A 19918-nucleotide genomic window follows, 5' to 3' on the forward strand; every position below is an offset into this window, starting at 1 on the left:
AAATTATTTTCATCTATGACACCCATCATGTCAATGTCTTGTACCTTCTCTAGCTGCAAAGCACCTCCCATTGACAATGTGTCAGCTAGTTTTCTTGCACCTTTGCTCAGACTTATCACTACTTAACAGCATACTTAGCACTGGCTCCATGCTTCAATCATTTAGGTGCACAGGCAACATGAACTTTGCTGCCTGCCTAGTTCATAAACATCCAATGCAGGACAGTCCCACAGCGATCCTGGCACTCATTCAAGGTCCTGTTCAAATTCCAAGGCCAAGCAGATTTTTCTATTCCTATGTCTCAATAACACTTTTGTATCTATCCTATCTCAATAATTTAAGGGAACTAGAATGTAATTCTAGATAATAAAATGTGAGGCTGGATGAACACAGCAGGCCCAGCAGCATCTCAGGAGCACAAAAGCTAACGTTTCGGGCCTTGACCCTTCATCAGAGAGGGGGATGGGGTGAGGGTTCTGGAATAAATAGGGAGAGAGGGGGAGGCGGACCGAAGATGGAGAGAAAAGAAGATAGGTGGAGAGGAGAGTATAGGTGGGGAGGTAGGGAGGGAATAGGTCAGTCCAGGGAAGACGGACAGGTCAAGGAGGTGGGATGAGGTTGGTAGCTAGGAGATGGAGGTGCAGCTTGGGGTGGGAGGAAGGGATGGGTGAGAGGAAGAACAGGTTAGGGAGGCAGAGACAGGTTGGACTGGTTTTGGGATGCAGTGGGGGGAGGGGAAGAGCTGGGCTGGTTGTGTGGTGAGGTGGGGGGAGGGGACAAACTGGGCTGGTTTTGGGATGCGGTGCTGGCTTTGTGCGTGAAGATAGTAAAATTGATGAAGATGTGAAAAGTGATGAACAATGTATAGAAAATAGGATACAGTCTCATGCTGGTTGGGTGGGGGGAGCACTACCTCTGGACATCAGGAAGTCTTCCTTCAGGGAAATGAGCTTTTGGCCTGTCTGAAGAGTTCAGTTCCTCATGGGATTGAATTCTGTCAGATCAATGCATTGTTAGAATTATTAATGGTCAGGAAAACAGGAGGAGATGAAAAGGGTTGGGTGAAGTCTTGTGTAGAGCATAAATGTCAGCCAGAATCATTTGAGCCAAATGGCCTATTACTCTGCTGCATATTCTGAATTTATTGAATTAGCTTTATTGTCACGTGTACTCAGATCAGTGCAGTGAAAAGTTTATAAGTAACCACTTAGAGTGTCATCTTAGGTACACAGTACCTAAGCGCATAACTCTACACTTACAGAATTCTATGTAAAAATACTGATTCAGACAAATGCATATGTTTTTTAATCATTATTTTGTATGAAGGGATATCAACGTAAGATATTTTTGGCAGAAGACATGCGGCAAACCAAAACAAATGAACTGGACACAATGATTAACTTATAGAGGGACCTTATGTAGGGTAAGATACAAGCCAATAATCAATGGGAAAGCAAGTAAGCAAGAGGAGGGGATAATACAAGTGAGTTCTAACTGAATCAGCTGTTTTTTTTCCTCCTTCTAGCAAGTGTGTTAGGATTTCGTAAATGTATGCTGAATTGAGGGAGATCATAATTTTGAGATGACAACATTTACTGATGAAAACTAAACAAAGCTGAAGCTTCAGTTTACAATTTTAATATTTTTCATTAACCACTATTACTTATGTAACAGCAACACAGCACTGGCATGAAGAATATTCAGAACAAATTATCTCTTTTTACTTACACAATTCCTTCTTTCAGGCTTTTTTTGTTACAGTGTACATTGGTGACAAGCCAATCTTGAATTCCTTAAAGCTTTTTTTGTGGCTGCAATGGAATTTCATGAACAAAAGATAAAGATCTCCTCTCTGAAGAAAGTGAATAAAAGGTTGGTGACTCAATAGATGGGCATGACTCAAACACTTTGAGCAATCAAATGTTGCAATACAGTTTGAACTCCCAGAGTTACATCCTCTGCATGACTCGTAATTGGTGTAATGATTTCCCTAGGCCAGGAGTGGCTCTGCTTATTCCAAAGCTAACATGAACTTTCCCCTGGATCACAGTCGTGGCATTTGCTTTGTCTTAACGTGCTTAATGAAATACAGAAGTTAACCAATGACCTTGTTAACTAGATTATTGACCTGATACATCAATATGACTTCTGTGTGACACTGACACATACAACTCAAGACATCATGTGATTTGCAATGTGACAACTGATAAGTAATTATAAGTGTTTTAGCAGGGGACATTTCAGATTATTGATTTCTTAAGGAAAAAAACATGTTTTTGCCAAGACCTTTAGCCAACAGTGGATTGAAGAACAATTAAAGGAAATATCTTTGGAGTGGCTTTTATTGGAGATGGTGTGTTCCCTAGATTCCCTAGAACTCTGTTCACTGGACCTGGAAAATGTTCAAATATTTAATTCTAAATGAAAGCATGTATTATCTTTAGGTTATATATTCAGTGAATTTGATTTATCAGTCTCAGTTGTAAACTTAAAGGGTAAAGTTTTTTTTCAGTTGTAAAACCAGCTTGTATCTAACAAAGTCCAAAAGAATGAAAATACCCTCACTTTTTGATGGTGTTTTGATTACAAGTGGTTGCAACTTCTGGACCCAGAGGTGGGTCAGATCTGGAGGCTGGGATACAACTGAATTGGTTGGGATGGTGATATCCCAGAACGTAGTCACCTTCCTGCCTCCACCTGAAGAAAGAGCTGGGCAGGAAAGATCAAGCTGAATCTTTCTGTCACACTACTAATTGCGGATCTTAAGTGGTCGGATATCAGATCACTTAAGAGCCTATTCCTGCCTGGATCACGATCATCTCTGCTCCAGGCTGGACAAAACATAGTTGTCCCACCCAACTGATGAACTTCAGAAATGTAGAAGGTAGAAGCAGGACTAAGCCATCTGATCCCTCCAGCATACTCTGCAATTCAATTGATCATGGCTGATCATCAAGCTCAACACCCTAATCCTGCCTACACCCCGTTACCAATTATTCCTCTCTCTTTATAATACTCAATCAAAGATGGCCTGTTCTCTGATTTACAGTGTTGGAAGCCTGCTAATTAAAGATGAATATGCAAATTTATGCAAGATTGAGTGAATGGACATAGATCCTCAAGGTAACTGCTGAGAACTACACCCCGTCCTTCACCCCATGTCCGCAATCCCAAGAAAAAAAACCCACTCTCAAGAAAAGAACGTTGATCTTTAAGACCCTGGTTCTTGCGATTTTGGACATCCTACAGGTATTTCCAACATCTTCATAATGGCTCAGCTGAATGTGGGAGCTCTCAGCATCTGATTGACTGTCAGATTTCCACTTCTAGGAACTGGAATCCATTGAAGTATCCAATGCTGCCTCCAAACTCACTGATTGGAGGAATATACAATGAGTGTTGCTTTGAAAAGTTGACTTGTGCCCAGCCAAGGTGCTTTATCAGGATTATTACTGTTAATAAATGATCTGAGGCAAGGCCTAATTGAAAAATTCATAAATACAGAAATGGGTACTGGGATGGGCAATTCAGATCAAATGGCAAGCTAAATTACATGGATGAATGGCTTGTACATGACAAGTTTACAAGTGTAGAATAACACATTTGAGATCAAGAAATGGGGATTCATATATCATGCTGGACAATGGACTAAAGTAAATGAATCAAAAAACAAACCCGTGGATAATAGCTGACTGCAGAAAGTTCCTCAATGTTTTAGATTGTATCCTTTTCAGTCATCTTTGTGATGTGGTCTCTGTAGCGGTTGTAACAAGGTCAACCGGATGGACCTCATAGAATATGAGTTCTCTGAATGGGACTGTTAATCTGGTCCAGTGAGGGAGCTCTGGCTCACAGATATAAACAGGAGTGTTAGAGGTTCTGCTCACTCAGAGCGAGCTCAGGTGGAGCTGGATCAGTGTCAAGGACACTCCCAGTGTAAATAAAGGTTGACTTGGTGACAGGACACCAGTCCCTGTGGAGTTATTTCACTCTCAGATGGCTTTCCACTTTACAGGTGATAGTCATGTTTGTATGTTTTGGTTTGCTTAGAAACACATCATATATATTAGACATAAAGGGCTATGCCCCTGAATACAGTGTCCAGTCTCAATCTAGGATAGTAATTTGTGAAAAGGCTACGGAGAAACCTTGATGAAGAAATGATAAGGAAGACATCTTGAAATTTGCTGTTTATGTGGATAGGGTTAAAATATGAACATTTGCCTTTGAAGAAACGAACACATGGAGGAGATATGGTTGAGGTTTTTAAATAATGAAGAATTTGCCAAGCTTCAATAGCTCATTTGAAATGGAGCACGAATTTTGGCTTTCTGATCACACACATCAAATCTACAAACAAAGAATTAAGTTGGGAGCATCGAGATATTTATTTCTTACAGAGAATCATTGTTCTTGGAGTAAACTATTAGGATGTATGTTGAGTAAAGATTTACTCGATACTTTTAAACCGAAACTTGATAAGTTCTGAAGGGAAGAGGACATTACCAATTATAAGAAGTATATGTCTTGGCTCCAGACCAAGCACGATGCTGGAGAAGTTTGGTATATTTTGAAGGATGGTTGGTCTTCTTTATTATGTAGCAATTATTTTCACAACTGAATTGCTATGAAAATCTTTATACAATTGGACTTTAAAGATCTAATTGGGCTGTAGCATTAAGTCAAGTCAAGCCGGAGAGGAAGGTCTCTTTCCTTAAAGGAGAGGAATTTGGGTTTGCATTGTAGTTTAGGAATCAAAGTGGAGTAAAGAGAAATGGTTTGATACTCCGGTCAGCTTTCTTTTTGCTCAATTTAGTGATCAGAGGAAACATACAAATTGGTAACAGTATGCACATAATCAAGTAGATCTTGCGCTTCAGTGGGTAGCATCTCTGCCTTTGAGCTAGAAGCTACTAATCTGAGAATGGATGTACAAGGAAGTTGCATTTAAAATGCAGCCAAAACGATTCAGTATAAATGCTCTATCATCACTACCCGTAGCTCTAAGCAATAACATGCACATTTCCAGAAATGTTGCTACAGCAATGTGGACCCCCTGGTGATCTATGTGGCATCAGTTGGCTTGGTTAGCTGGGCTGTTGGTATGAATAAGATTGGTACCAAGAGCAAAGAAGTTGCTCCCTGTTCTGTCTGTGGTGGGTTTTGGACTAGCCTTCTGATCACCCCCACACCAGGTGCCACTGTGGCGTGGACCTGCCTTCTGGGCAGAGAACTCAATGAAAAGTAAAAGAAGAAGATGCACATATTAGGGTCATGATGCAGCTTACAGCTTTTCTGACTGTGGGTGTCCCCCAATGGGTCAGATGGTTAATAAGTGAGTAACTGTGCCAAACGGCTTTGTAAGGTCTCAAATCCTTTGTTTACGAAACAAACTGGTTTATGTGAGATGTAAAATACTTAATATTAGACTTGAGTTGAAAATGTTTGTGTATGTGCAAGTGTGTATGTTAATGTTACACTTATGGCCTACATATCTTTGGGCAGAAAGAATGATCGCTTGAGCAAGGTGCACAAAAATGACCAACACTATAGAACCATTCACCTGTATGAGTTAGAGTTAATGTATTGAGAAAAAGGGAAAAGTTTCAGAGTTAGGAACTTCAAGGCTGAAAACAGATGAGCTTCAGTGTCGGTTGAAGGTGATACTCAGTGGACATTTGTATTTACGAGCAGAGGCCTTCCCTTAAGGCTTTCACGGGTAGGTGGGCACCGCAGGTGCTGGAGTGCATTATTTACCCAACAAGCCCATGTTGATTTAATCCCTGCCTTGACTCCCACCCTCTTCCAAGATCAGTTGCCCCTAGTGGGCAGTATTTATTTGTTGGATGTTTAGTTATTTTGGACATAGATTCTTAAAATTAAAAGAAAGTTTTTTTCTTTTTGAAAGGAAAATGTAAATTGAAGTTTTAGAACACCATGGATTTATATTCTTTTGATGTCTAATTCAAGGTCTGGATATTTGTTTCTGAAGCATGAGGAAGGAGGAATGAACAAAAAGGTTACAGGGTGTTTTCCCACAATTAATTTGGAATGTTACTGTAAGATATGACAGGGGGTTGTTAGGTATTTCTCATATTGCCTGAGCATTCTTTCAAAATTGTTCTATAACTACAAGTGCTTACATAAAACTCAAACAACAAACTTGCCTGGTTCATGAGGAATGGCTCTCACAGAAGCTGGTCAAAACTTTGCACTCATGATTAGCAGAAAACCCAAAGAAAATGAAAAAAAAAAATTTCCAAAGAAGGGTCCTGATCTGAAATGTCAAGCTTTCCTGTTTCTCTGATGCTTAGCCTGCTGTGTTCATCTAGCTTCACACCACGTTATCTCAGATTCTCCAGCATCGGCAGTTCCTACTATCTCTGAAAAAATACGGTATTTCTTTAGCTCCAAAATCAGCACAGATCAAATTAATGATGCTTGAACACTTGAAAAAAAATCTTAGATTATTTCACAATTTATCTCTCCTTTCCTGAATACTTTGGCTCTAATTGAAACATGACTCCAAAAACACCAATAGCTTTTTAGTACCGAATGTAATCTGCCATTGGTCATGAATGAGTTTTCACTGTGAGGACCAATAAACTATTTGACTGTGGAGGCAGTGCAACCCATAACCAAGTTCCGTGTTATACTGAACAAATGCCTATGCCTTCCAGGTGCAGTATTACTTTGAAACGGGGGCTGGTGGGCTGGTCTCACTAATTAGCACTTAGTAATATGAAAATTTGCTAATTGTTCTGCTGTCAAACACAGAAGGCCTAGGACCAGCAGTGGCACCTCCAAGTGAAGTCATCTTGGCATCATCCTGTGATCAAATGTGTAGAAACAGATTGTTTTTTAAAATTAATTATTGAAAATAAAGAATACAAAGATTCATGTTATCTGGCTTCTAAAACATTCTTACCTAGTCAAAGGATTTCATCTGTGTACGTTCAGTTTGAAACCTTTCAGTTAGGTGTAAGGATCCTAAATGAAATGCGTTTAAGTTACTTGAACTGTTAAAGTCCCCTGCAGAAGTTTAGGATCTCTACGTGAAAATTGATTTTGTGGAGCCAGCAGAGAGTACAACTACCTTCAAATCAAGTACTGTTCTTTCCTCTTTTTCCTTATGCTGAACTTTTATTTATCATTCTTTCAATTTTGTACCAAATACTTAAGCATCTGTACCTAGGTATCTTGTACCTAAGATGGTGCCATAAGTGAAACATTGCAAACTTTTCACTGCACGCATTGGTGTGCATGTGACAATAAAGCTTACTCAAGAGACACATTCCTCTTTTACTCCTCAATATATATATTAATCTACTCAAAATTAGACTTTTCAAACTACACTTCAGAAGAACCCCACATTTTATGCTGCTTCTTTTTTTCTGCTTTTGGGCTGACCGTCTAGTGAAGTGCTGAGGTAGTGCTAAACTGTCAGAGATATTAGTGTTTGGATGAGATGAAAAACTGATAACCCAGCTGCCTGCTCAGGTGGATGTAAAAGATTCACGCCAATGCTTTGAAGAACGGGGGAGTTATCCCAGGTACTCTGGCCAAAACTGATCACTCAGTTAGTAAGAAAAGCAGATTTAATGGCAATTATCATATTGCTGTCTGTGGGAGCTTCCAACGTGCATACTGGCTACAGCATTTTGTCATTACAAAAGTGGCTACACTTCAAAAGTACTTCATCAGCTGTAAAGTGTTTTGAAAGGTCTAGCAGTCATGAAAAGCAGTACATAAATGCAAATCTTACTTTTCACTTTTGAGTTCAAGGATACCATCAATAGCATGGAGTTCACATTTGTTCTTTTATTAAGTGCTGTTCAAGTGTAAGTGCAATCAAGTCAGTAAGAACACATATTTGATGGAAAAAGCATTTTAAAGAGTTCACGTGAAACTCAGCAGGGGTTATGAGATGCCCTGTAATACCTAAGACTTTACCAATACAATGCTACTTTGCAGGAATGCACACTAGAACAATTCACTTTGTCAGTCAGCAAACTTACCTTCTATATAACACACTCTCAGATGCAGATCACATTACAATGAGTTTCAGAGGACAAAGATAAAGCTTTGCAAACACACTTTACCATTTGACTCACAGGATCATTAAAGTGAATAGGGTTTTATTTGGAGAATGCCAGTACATTGCCACTTTTGGACTTTTGAAACAAGTGGATAATAGTCTAGATCTTCAGTAAGTGAACTGCAGAGAATTAGCAGCTGATTGTCATTCAATTTAAATTGTTGGAAAGCTTGTTTGCAATGCAAGAATGATGCCAATAATGTGGGTTCATTTCCTGCATCAGCTGATTCTCCTTCCCAACCACCTCTAAGGCATGGTGATCCTCGGGTAAAACCACCACTACTACCAATTGAAAGATAATAAAATGTGAGGCTGGATGAACACAGCAGGCCAAGCAGCATCTCAGGAGCACAAAAGCTGACGTTTCGGGCCTAGACCCTTCATCAGAGAGCTCTGATGAAGGGTCTAGGCCCGAAACGTCAGCTTTTGTGCTCCTGAGATGCTGCTTGGCCTGCTGTGTTCATCCAGCCTCACATTTTATTATCTTGGAATCTCCAGCATCTGCAGTTCCCATTATCTCCTCTACTACTACCAATTGTCTGTGTCTAATGAGAGAACAGTGCTAAATTTTGGTAAAACAATAGCAACTTTACCGTTATAAACTGGAGAGGGCTGTTGATGTATTGGCTGCTGCGGAAAATGAGGAAATTTGGCTTTGTTTCAAACCCAAGATTCCATGCATCAGCATCTGCGGATTTCAACTCAGGTCACAATTTGTCTTTGCAAAGTGTTATTATTGTGATATACATTTCAGAGGTGTCTATCTGAAGCATATCATCAGATAAGAGGCCGTATCAGTGAACCAAGCAGGACAAGTTTCCTTGACCTGTCCGTCTTCCCTGGACTGACCTATCCCCTCCCTACCTCCCCACCTATACTCTCTCCACCTATCTTCTTTTCTCTCCATCTTCGGTCCGCCTCCCCCTCTCTCCCTATTTATTCCAGAACCCTCTCCCCATCCCCCTCTCTGATGAAGGGTCTAGGCCCGAAACGTCAGCTTTTGTGCTCCTGAGATGCTGCTGGGCCTGCTGTGTTCATCCAGCCTCACATTTTATTATCTAGGACAAGTTTGACAACCTTTTTGAGTCATGAACAGATTTTACATTGCAGGAATTTATTTTTTTCCATTCATTGATTTATTTTCATCCAATTTTTAGTATTTCTCCTTAACACCTCAAAAGACACATATAGTGTTTATGGTTCCACATTTGAATATCTTGCCAAACCCCAATTTAATCTCGCGCTAAAATGCTACGCCATTTTCCAGAATCTGCAGACATTTTTGCCAATTTCCATTTATTTTTCTGCATATTGGATTTGAATGCAACTTTTCTTACATTCAGTCATTCAAGTACTAAAATTATGTGAAATGATATGATCGTTAGAAATTTATCTTGTTCACAAGTAACATGGATAACACATGCAACTATGTCTATGTTGCAGTCTGTGAAAGTTAGGAGCAAAAGAGAGCGAGTATATGAGATTTAGAGAGAGTAACTGCATCCTTGAGATAGATATTTGAAATCGAGAAGCATTTATAAGTGAGCTTATAACTTTTGTATTGATCTTGACAACAGTATTACCAAGTTCAAGATCATTGTCAATAAAATTGGACATTATGAATCTGGCTGCCGGTGTATTCTTCTCCAACTAACACGAAAATGGCTATAACACTCAGCATCCCATTATTTTGTATTTGACATACAATGAGGGAGGAAACGGAAACAGGCTGAATGTTAATCCTGATGATAGGGAACGCAGTCACACAGGAAGAGAAAGAAAGAAACATTTTACACCCTGTATACTTGCTGGCCAAATTGACTCTCTGTAGATGTTTACCTCATCCTACCCAAGAACTGACTGTGCAAGGGCTAAGAGGGGAGGCTTGTATGAACAAAAGAAAGACTTGCATTTATTTAAAGCTTTTTGGGATTATCAGACATCTAAAAACACTTTACACCCAATTGGTTACTTTAAAGAGCAGTCACTGCTGTAATTTAGCAGCAATTTATACACAGTAATCTCGTACAAACAACAATTTGATGACCAAATCATTTCTTTTTGTGGCATTGATTTGAGGCTTAAACATTGGCCAAGACACCATGGATAAGGATAGCAAAGTGTGGGGCTGGATGAACACAGCAGGCCCAGCAGCATCTCAGGAGCACAAAAGCTGACGTTTCTGGCCTAGACCCTTCATCAGAGGGGGGGATGGGGAGAGGGTTCTGGAATAAATAGGGAGAGAGGGGGAGGCGGACCGAAGATGGAGAGAAAAGAAGATAGGTGGAGAGGAGAGTATAGGTGGGGAGGTAGGGAGGGGATAGGTCAGTCCAGGGAAGACGGACAGGTCAAGGAGGTGGGATGAGGTTAGTAGGTAGGAAATGGAGGTGCAGCTTGAGATGGGAGGAAGGGATGGGTGAGAGGAAGAACAGGTTAGGGAGGCGGAGACAGGCTGGGCTGGTTTTGGGATGCAGTGGGGGGAGGGGATGAGCTAGGCTGGTTGTGTAATGCAGTGGGGGGAGGGGACGAACTGGGCTGGTTGTGTGATGCAGTGGGGGGAGGGGACGAACTGGGCTGGTTTTGGGATGCAGTGGGGGGAGGGGGAGATTATGAAGCTTGTGAAATCCACATTGATACTATTGGGTTGCAGGGTTCCCAAGTGGAATATGAGTTGCTGTTCCTACAACCTTCGGGTGGCATCATTGTGGCACTGCAGGAGGCCCATAATGGACATGTCATCTAAAGAATGGGAGGGGGAGTTAAAATGGTTCGTGACTGGGAGGTGCAGTTGTATATTGCAAACCAAGCGGAGGTGTTCTGCAAAGCGGTCCCCAAGCCTCCGCTTGGTTTCCCCAATGTAGAGGAAGCCACACCGGGTACAATGGATACAGTATACCACATTGGCAGATGTGCAGGTGAACCTCTGCTTGATATGGAAAGTCATCTTGGGGCCTGGGATAGGGGTGAGGGAGGAGGTGTGGGGGCAAGTGTAGCACTTCCTGTGGTTGCAGGGGAAGGTGTTGGGTGTGGTGGGGTTGGAGGGCAGTGTGGAGCGAACAAGGGAGTCATGGAGAGAGTGGTCTCCCTGGAAAGCAGACGAGGGTGGGGATGGAAAAATGTCTTGGGTGGTGGGGTCGGATTTTAGATGGCGAAAGTGTCGGAGGATGATGCGTTGTATCCGGAGGTTGGTGGGGTGGTGTGTGAGAACGAGGGGGATCTTCTTTGGGCGGTTGTGGCGGGGGCGGGGTGTGAGGGATGTGTTGTGGGAAATGCCGGAGACGCTGTCAAGGGTGTTCTCGACCACTGCGGGGGGAAAGTTGCGGTCCTTGAAGAACTTGGACATCTGGAGTGTGCGGGAGTGGAATGCCTCATGCTGGGAGCAGATGCGGCGGAGGCGGAGGAATTGGGAATAGGGGATGGAATTTTTGCAGGAGGGTGGGTGGGTGGAGGTGTATTCTAAGTAGCTGTGGGAGTCGGTGGGCTTGAAATAGACATCAGTAACTAGCTGATTGCCTGAGATGGAGACTGGAGATGCAACACCAAGGATAAATTTCCTTTCACTTCATCAAGGTTGTCCCATGGGAGTTTTTGTGTTCACCCAAAGGGGCAGCCAAGATCTGGGTTCATCATGACAGTGAAGATAGCACCTCCAATAGTGTTAAATTCCCCTCAGTATTTAACTCCCAGTCAAAACTGTTGTGCTTCAGTTCTGGCATGGTGTTTAAGCTCCACAAGAATGCTAACAACTGATCCATGGCTGACACTACATGACTTAATGCATGATGAAATGCAGGCATAGTACTACATCTTGTCTGACAGGATAAAGGTGACTAATATCTTGATTTGTATTGCTTCAGAGTGGATGTGGAGATTTGTACAGAAGAATATTCACCTGCTCGCAAATGGACAAAGCTTGGGAATTTACCTCTCTCTCTGTAATGACTGCAAGGAGGAGGAAGCATGATCATCCGACTTCTTCCTATTAATTGATTTACCAAAATTTCTAGGAAACATTAAGCCAGATTTTCCAGAAGTAACAATACCTCCTAAATTTCTGCTACACTCCTTTTTCATATCATGAAAGATCTCCACGTTTCTGACAGGAGATCCCAATCGTGGTTCCTTCAGAAATGTGAAGCCCTACTTCTGTTCTGACTATTCTCTCATAGTGCAGAACTGTTGAGGAAGGGCTAACCACAATCCCTTTTCTACGACCATAGCACATTCTGAAATTTAAAAGCCCAGTCAGTCACTTTGACAGCTATTGTCAAGGTAAGTACTAGATACCAGGAGGGTAAAGCGTTAGATGGGTAAGGCACCAGGTGTATAACAGGTGAGGTGCCAGATAAGTAGCATGCCAAATCAATAGCATAGGGTGCCAGGTAAGTAGTGACAGGGTGCAAGGCAGCCAGATGATGGAATGTTTATGGTAATTCAGGGTGGATGGGAGATATTGTGTCCGGCTTGGAATGTTAGAAAGGGGTTAGATGTGGAGCTGAGGAAGGACGAGTCTAAAGTAGAGGGAAGATGGAGTCAGGTCACATTGGGACGAGGAGTTCAGGCACAGAACAGATGTTCTTCCAATGTAAGTTATACTTTGTTGGAATACTGTCACAGGCTTAGGACAGAAAAGTTAGCAAGACTTTGTTTTTGAAATAGTGAGAACTGGAAGGTTGGGTGGTGATTATGGAAAGGATAGATGTGTTCCACAAAACAGTTACCTATAACTACATTTGATTGCTCCAATATAAAAGAGGCCACATTGTGAGCACTAATTATGGTAGATTACGTTGGACTAGATTGGCTTCCTCCAGTGGTCCCCAGCATCACAGATGATGATGACTCCATCAGTCTACTCTTAATCAAGAAAAGTGATGGAAGGTGTCATCAATAGTACTATCAAGCAGCACCTGTTTTGTGGGTTTTGGTAGCTCCTGACCTCATTACCCCCTTGTCTAAAACATACACAAAAGTGTTCAATTCCAGAGGTGAAGTGGGATTGATTGTCTTCGACATAAAGGCCACATTTGGCTGAATGTGGTGTTAAGGAGCCTTAGCAAACCTGGAATCAATTGGAATTAGGGGGGAAATTCCCTGCAGATTAGATTCACAACTGGCATAAAGGCAAATGGTTATGCTTGTTGAAGGTCAGTCATCTTAGCTTCAGGGCATCTTTGCAGGAGTTGCTGAGGATTGTCTCCTCGGCCCAGACATCTTTAATTGCTTCAACAATGCCCCTCCCTCCAATCATAAGGTCAGAAGTATCTGTTGATTGCACAATGCTCAGCACCATTCATGATTCTTAAGAAACTGAAGCAGTACATATCCTAATTCAAAAGATCTGGACAGTATCCAAATTTTGGCTGACAATGAGAAGCAACATTTGCACCACACAAATACCACGCAATGACAACTTTCAACATGAGAGAATTTAACTACTGCTGTATGACATTCAATGGCTTTACTATCACCAAATCCCACACTGTTAACGTCCTGTTGGTTATCACTGACCAGAAACTGACCTAGATTAGCCATATAAATAGAGTGGAACAAGGGCAGGTCAGAGGCTAATGATCCTGTAGTGAGTAACTCACCTCCTGGCTCCCCAAAGCCTGTCCCTATCTGCAATGCATAAGTCAGGAGAGAAATGGAGTACTCTCCACTTTCCTGGATAAGTCCAACTTCAACAACACTCAAGAAACTTGACATCAAAGAGAAAGCAGCTAACCTGATTAGCACCACATCCACAATCATCCACTCCCTCCCCCCCAGCAGTGTGCATCATCTGCAAGATGCACTGCAAACTTTCATCAAGCCTCTTCAGACAGTGTCTTCCAAACCCATGACCACTACTATCAAGAAGGATAATGGCAGCAGAAACATGGGAACATCACCACCTACAAGTTCCCCTCCAAGCCACTCACCATCCTGACTTGGAAATAAGGAACATGCTGCTTGAGAGGGTGCTAGAGGTACTCTCACAATATTTAAGAAGTATCCATGGGGGTACTTAAAATGAAAGGGTATAATAGGCTGTGCAACAATTGCAGGTAAATAGGATGAGCGTAATTTGATGGTTGTTGGTCAGCATAGACATGCGGGCTAAAGGTCCTGTTTCTGTGCTGTATGACCCTATGAGTGTACCTACAGCGTCTGTGGGTAAAAATACAGGACCTCTTCTCCTAACAACGTTGTGGATATGTCTACCACAAGTGGACTGCAATGGTTCAAGAAGGCATGAACTTCTCAAGTGCAATTAGGAATGGGCAATAAATGCTGGAGAAAAGAAATGCCCAAATGCTGTGAATGAAAAAAAAGACTAGATTTTAAAAAGTACAAGTAAACTGCTGCCCACCTGGAAGGTGTGTTTGGGGTCTTGGAGGAAATCTTGTCTGTGGAGGGGAGGGGAAGATGTGTTACTTGGTGGCACCCTGTGGAGGTACTAGAAACAGTAGATAATGATGCTTTAAATGTAAAGGCTGGCATGGTGGAAAATGAGGTCAAGGTGAACATTATCTTTATTGTGGGAAGGAGGGAAAGGAGTGAGGGCAAAGGTATGGGAAATAGGTAGGGTGCAGCTGAAGGCTCTATCAACTATAGCCAGGTGAGCACTATGCTGGAGAGAAAGGAAGGCATGTTAGAGTACCCTTATGGAATCAGAACAGATATGACGCGGACAGAGAAACTGGGAGAATGGAATGGTGTCCTCACAACAGACAAGTTATGAGGAAGTGTAGACAAGTTGACTATTGATTAGTAATAGATATTCGAGGACAACTTATCCTCAGAAATGGAAACAGAGGGAAATGAAGAGATGAGCCAGGTGAAGGTAAGGCAAGGATGGAAACAGAAGGCAAAACTGCTGAATTTTTCCAAGAGCAGAGAGCAGCATTAATTATATCATCTTATATTTCTACCTCATTCCTCATTTTCTTTCACTTTTACAGTCTTTGCCAAGCTCTTCAATGTTCTTGTTGACATCTTTTTGTTGCTCCCTCACTGAAAATTCTTTATCCAACTACCTACTGCCCTGAAGTTGGCATTACTGCAATCAGTAAAGGCACTTTATAATTAGAACACTTTGTGATCCATTACGTGAGGGGGAATCACAATCAAATCACCTTCATCAACAAAAGAAAAGTGAATGGTATGGTACATTTAATGTAAACATTCATGCTTTCAAAATAAACTATTCAAACATTACAAACAGGTGTACAGTAATAATACCCACCCCAAAATATGCATAACATCACAGCCAGGGTGTGTTTTTCAAAACTTGCACTCTGCAAGCACGACTGCATATTCTTGAAGATGACTTAGCTTGATTCATTAACATTATTTTGTACAAACATGGTAGAAACAAATTAAACAGAGAGCTTAGATCATCTGATCTGGTCTGATTAGATCCGACACTTTGATTAGCTCAGCAGTTTCACTTAAAATTCATACGTAAAAACGATTAACTCCTAGACTTGGTGGGAGGCAAAAGGCTGCTCAAGTGAATGTAATAACACTTGCAGGTAAAAATTTAAGGGTTTTTGTGGTACAGTTGTGGTGTCCCTACTTCTGGTTTCGAGGCCTGGGTTCAAATCCCAGCAGCTCCAGAGGCATATCACAACATCTTTGAACAGGTTGCTAGAAAATATCTACAACACTGAATGCAGCATTGAAATACGAATTGTATACAGGGGGAGAACCTTTTCTGCTGATTTACAGTAATAGAAATCGGATCCCACCTCTCCACCTATCTTTTCCTCTATCAATCTTCGATCCGCCTCCCCCTCTCTCCCTATTTATTTCAGAGCCCTCTCCCCATCCCCCTCTCTGATGAAGGGTCTAGGCCCGAAATGCCACCTTTTGTGCACCTAAGATACTGCTTGGCCTGCTGTGTTCATCCAGCTCCACATTTTGTTATCTCAGATTCTCCAGCAACTGCAGTTCCCATTATCTCGAATCTAATAAGTCTGGTTAATTTGTATACTCGTATAGAAGCTCATCTTGAGTAAAAGTAAACTTTTAAATCTAAGGAGTGTTGTGGTGCAGAGGTAGTCTCTCTACCACTGGACCAGAAGACCAGCATTCAGATCCCACCACCTCCAAGCTGATTAAAAATATCTAAACAACTAAATCTATGTCTTCTGCTGTTAACTTGGACTTAATATGAAGTTGTATCTCATTTACGTTTATATTTCCTATATGACATCCAGCTGTAAAGCTGTAGCAGTTAAACAGTTTGCTGACCTCCTGTTTTAGGATTTCCCAAGATGTACACAATATCTAATGTTTCCTGTCATAGAGTTATCTGCTGGAGTTAGCATTCATAAAATAATCTCCCTATTGTTCATTAATCATGTCAGAGGTAGGTTCTTTACTCAGAGAGTAGTAAGGGCCTGGAATGCCCTGCCTGCAGCAGTAGTAGACTCGCCAACTTTAAGGGCATTTAAATGGTCATTGGATAAACATATGGATGATAATGGAATAGTGTAGGTTAGATAGGCTTCAGATTGGTTTCACAGGTCAGCGCGACATTGAGGGCCAAAGGGCCTGTACTGCACTGTAGTGTTTTATGTTCTATCTTGTCTTAATCATTTTGTAATAACCAATGCTCCTGAAAAGGCTGCAGCAGCTACATGATGGCCACACATAACTGAATTGAAATGTTAACAGCAGGCCAGGCAGCAGGAGCAGGAATGTTGATGCCCTTCTTCAGAAATTTCTGAAGGGTTCCGATCCGAAACATCAGCTTTCCTGCTCAGCTGATGCTGCCTGGCCTGCTGTGTTCCTCCAGCTCCACATTGCGTTATCTTTGATTCCAGCATCAGCAGTTCTTACTATCTCTGAACTGAATTGTTTCTCTGTTCACAGAAACTGCCTAACCCACCGAGTACTTCCAACATTTTCTGTTTCTTATTTCAGATTTCCAGCAATCACTGTATTTTACGTTGTTTTCCCACATTGATCTTCTCTTGGATAGTTTAAGTATGTCATTTTAGTTCAGAATCATTAGTTCTTTTACTATCATCAGTTTTTATACCATGAATGCTGAAGCAGAGCGCTTGATGAGAATAGGTATCAGAAGCCTTTTTACAAGGAAATCAATGAAATACATTACAACTCGATCACAGACGTCACTATAGTCTGGGCTCAATCATGTAAGATAAAGGTAAAGGTAAAGTTTCCACAGTGCTACCAGACCATAGAGGTGTTCTCTCATTGGAGATGGAGGTGCCTGATGGTGGTTTAACATAAGGGAATCCCCACCTCAGGTGAGGTGAGAGGTTGAGAAAAAGAGTCCTTCATTGTAACATAAGCCAATGTGGGAATTGAAGCCACTCTATTGGAATTTCTCTGCATTCCAGCTAACTGAGCTAACTGTGTAAAGAATGTGTTTATAAAGCATTTAACAACTGACTTTCCTCTAACGAACAGGATTTCTATTGTGGTGAATATGTCCAAGTTTAGAGTTTTGATTTGATTTGATTTATCATTATTGTCATATGTACCAAAATACAATGAAAAGTATTTTGTGCTCCTGAGATGCTGCTTGGCCTGCTGTGTTCATCCAGCCTCACATTTTATTATCTTGGAATCTCCAGCATCTGCAGTTCCCATTATCAATGAAAAGTATTGTTTTGTGTCCTAATCAGGCAAATCATGCTTCACATAAGTACATAAGGGTAATAGAATAGAATACAGAATAACCAGAATGCAGAGAAGGCAGAGAGAAAGACAAACTCTAATATATGGGAGATCCATTCATATTTCTGCTAACAGTCGTGAAGAAGCTGTTCTTAAACCTGCTGGTTCATATTTCCAAACTTTTGTGTCTTCTGCCCAATGTAAGAGGGTGGAAGAGAATATAACCAGAATGGAAGGGGTCTTTGGTTATTGTTGGCTGCTTTCCTGAGGCAGCGGGAAGTGTGGACATAGTCAATGGATGGAAGGCTGGTTTGCATGGTGGACTGGGCTGCGTTCATAAATCTCTATAATTCCTTGTGGTCTTGTGCAGACCATTTGCCATACCATTCTGTGACATGCCTGGATAGGATGCTTTCTATGATGCATCTATAAAAATTGCTAAGAGTCATTGTGGTCTTGCTGAACGTCCTTAACCTTCTGACTATACTTTCTTAGCTACAACATTGAGGTGGCTGGACCAGGACACATTGTTGGTGATATTTACTACCAGGAACTTGAAGCTCTTGACTACCTCCACCTCCACCTCCACCTCAGCACCATTAATATGGACAGGGATATGTCCTCCACTCACCTCCTGAAGTTGATGACCAACTTCTTCATTTCACCAAAATTGAGAGAGCAATTGTTGTCTTTAGACCAGGCCTCTAAGTAGTCTTTCTCCTGCCTGTAGTCTGCCTCATCGTTATTTGAGGTCTGACCCACTACAGTGGTGTCATCAGTAAATTAGTAAATGGAGTTAGAGCTGAATTTTGCCACAGACACATGAGTATATAAGGAGTATAGTCAGGGACTGAATATGCACCCTTGTCAGCACTGGCATTGAGAATTATTATGGAGGAGGTGTAGTTGCCTATTCTTACTGATTGCGGTCTGCGGATCAAGAAATTGATGATCCAGTTACAGAGGAGGAAAGCAGAGTCCTAGCTCTCTGTTCAAAAGTAACTAAAAAGTATTTGTACATGTTATCTTTACACTTTGGGGTAACATTTTGGCAGAAGTATATTATGACAAGCTGAAGTTCTTGTACATGCCATAGAATGTAGTTGTATGATCACACCCTGTTGTTCACTATCTGCCATTGTACATCGTTGAGGATGGCTCACTCTGGATGTGTTGTGATCTGGTATTACAAGAATGCATTGTGTCTTAATCATCATCTTGGATTACTTGTAGATTGCATTATGAACACCAAGGCAGGATTCTCATTGAGAAGAAATAACAGAAGAGTCAGTTACAAAAACAAATAAGTACATTACAACTCTATCACAAATTTTTCGTCAATCTTTATGGTAAAAGATACTTTGAATATTCTACTAATATTAAAGAATATGGGGGAGGAGTTAAGTACCAGCACCATCACTAAAGAAGTATAATTAAACTAACTAATGGGCGAAAGGCTGCTAAGTCCCCAGGCCCTGATGGCTTACATCCCAGGATCCTAATAGAGGTAACTACAGAGATAGCAGATGCATTAATTGTAAATTTCCAACAATCTTTAGACTCTGGGGAAGTACAGAGGATCAGAAAATTGTTTATGAGACACCCCTATTCATAAAGGAGGGGCAGAGGCAAAACGCAGGTAACTATAGGCTAATTGGCTTAACATCTATTATTGGGCAGATATCGGAATCATTATTAAGGAAGTAATGGTAGAAGTTGCTGCTTTAATTGAAACATATAAGATTCTTAAGGAACTTGACAGGATTAACACTGAGGAGGATTCCCTCATGGGAGAGTCTAGGACCAGAAGACAAAGACTCAGAACAAAGGGATGCCAATTTAAGACTGAGAATAGGAGGAATTTCTTTTATTCAGGGGTTAAGAGTTTTTGGAACTCCTTGTCACAGAGAGCTGTGGCGGCATATCCTTGTGTGTACTTTAGGCTGAGATGGATAGATTTGGTGAATCAAGGGTTACAGGGAAAATGCAGGCAACTGGACATGAGGAATGGTGGATCAGTCAAGATCCTACTGAATGGCAGGGAAGATTGGAGGGGACAAATTGCCTCCTTTGTTTTTGTTTTGGATTGCCAGCTCCACAGTTCTTTTGGATATTTGGCCTACTCTGGTAGGTCTCATGAAAAGTTCTTTCAGATTATCACTAAAATGTGACAGCAACAAT

Source organism: Stegostoma tigrinum, chromosome 21, assembly GCF_030684315.1.
Source record: "Stegostoma tigrinum isolate sSteTig4 chromosome 21, sSteTig4.hap1, whole genome shotgun sequence".
Lineage (NCBI taxonomy): Eukaryota > Metazoa > Chordata > Chondrichthyes > Orectolobiformes > Stegostomatidae > Stegostoma > Stegostoma tigrinum.